The sequence below is a fragment of the Salmo trutta genome, unplaced genomic scaffold (genome assembly GCF_901001165.1).
Source record: "Salmo trutta unplaced genomic scaffold, fSalTru1.1, whole genome shotgun sequence".
NCBI lineage: Eukaryota > Metazoa > Chordata > Actinopteri > Salmoniformes > Salmonidae > Salmo > Salmo trutta.
In genome coordinates this window covers 617,423-618,963 of record NW_021823477.1, presented here as the reverse complement: position 1 = coordinate 618,963, position 1,541 = coordinate 617,423, and positions in this window count along the sequence as shown.

The following is a 1,541-nucleotide window of genomic DNA, read 5'->3' as shown; positions in this document are numbered from 1 at the left end:
GATATAGATTAGTATGTTATGGTAGAAGACCCAGCAGGTCATTGATATAGATTAGTATGGTAGTGGACCCAGCAGGTCATTGATATAGATTAGTATGTTATGGTAGAAGACCCAGCAGGTCATTGATATAGATTAGTATGGTAGAAGACCCAGCAGGTCATTGATATAGATTAGTATGGTAGTAGACCCAGCAGGTCATTGATATAGAGTAGTATGTTATGGTAGAAGACCCAGCAGGTCATTGATATAGATTAGTATGGTAGAAGACCCAGCAGGTCATTGATATAGATTAGTATGGTAGTAGACCCAGCAGGTCATTGATATAGATTAGTATGGTAGAAGACCCAGCAGGTCATTGATATAGATTAGTATGGTAGAAGACCCAGCAGGTCATTGATATAGATTAGTATGGTAGAAGACCCAGCAGGTCATTGATATAGATTAGTATGGTAGACCCAGCAGGTCATTGATATAGATTAGTATGTTATGGTAGAAGACCCAGCAGGTCATTGATATAGATTAGTATGGTAGAAGACCCAGCAGGTCATTGATATAGATTAGTATGTTATGGTAGAAGACCCAGCAGGTCATTGATATAGATTAGTATGGTAGAAGACCCAGCAGGTCATTGATATAGATTAGTATGGTAGTAGACCCAGCAGGTCATTGATATAGATTAGTATGGTAGAAGACCCAGCAGGTCATTGATATAGATTAGTATGGTAGAAGACCCAGCAGATCATTGATATAGATTAGTATGTATGGTAGAAGACCCAGCAGGTCATTGATATAGATTAGTATGGTAGAAGACCCAGCAGGTCATTGATATAGATTAGTATGGTAGTAGACCCAGCAGGTCATTGATATAGATTAGTATGGTAGAAGACCCAGCAGGTCATTGATATAGATTAGTATGGTAGAAGACCCAGCAGGTCATTGATATAGATTAGTTATGGTAGTAGACTCAGCAGGTCATTGATATAGATTAGTATGGTAGAAGACCCCAGCAGGTCATTGCTATAGATTAGTAGGTAGAAGACCAGCAGGTATATGATATAGATTAGTATGGTAGAAGAACCCAGCAGGTCATTGATATAAGATTAGTATGGTAGAAGACCCAGCAGGTCATTGATATAGATTAGTGTTATGGTAGAAGGCCCAGCAGGTACTTGATATAGATTAGTATGGTAGAGAAGCCCAGCAGGTCATTGATATAGATTAGTATGGTAGAAGACACCAGCAGGTCATTGATATAGATTAGTATGGTAGTAGACACCAGCAGGTCATTGCTATAGAGTAGTATGGTAGAAGACCCAGCAGGTCATTGATATAGATTAGTATGGTCGGAAGACCCAGCAGGTCATGATATAGATTAGTATGTTATGGTTAGAAATAAGGTAACCCAAGCAGGTCCTTGATATAGATTAGTATGGTTAGTAGACCCAGCAGGTCATTGATATAGATTAGTATGTTATGGTAGAAGACCCAGCAGGTCATTGATATAGATTAGTATGGTAGAAGACCCAGCAGGTCATTGATAT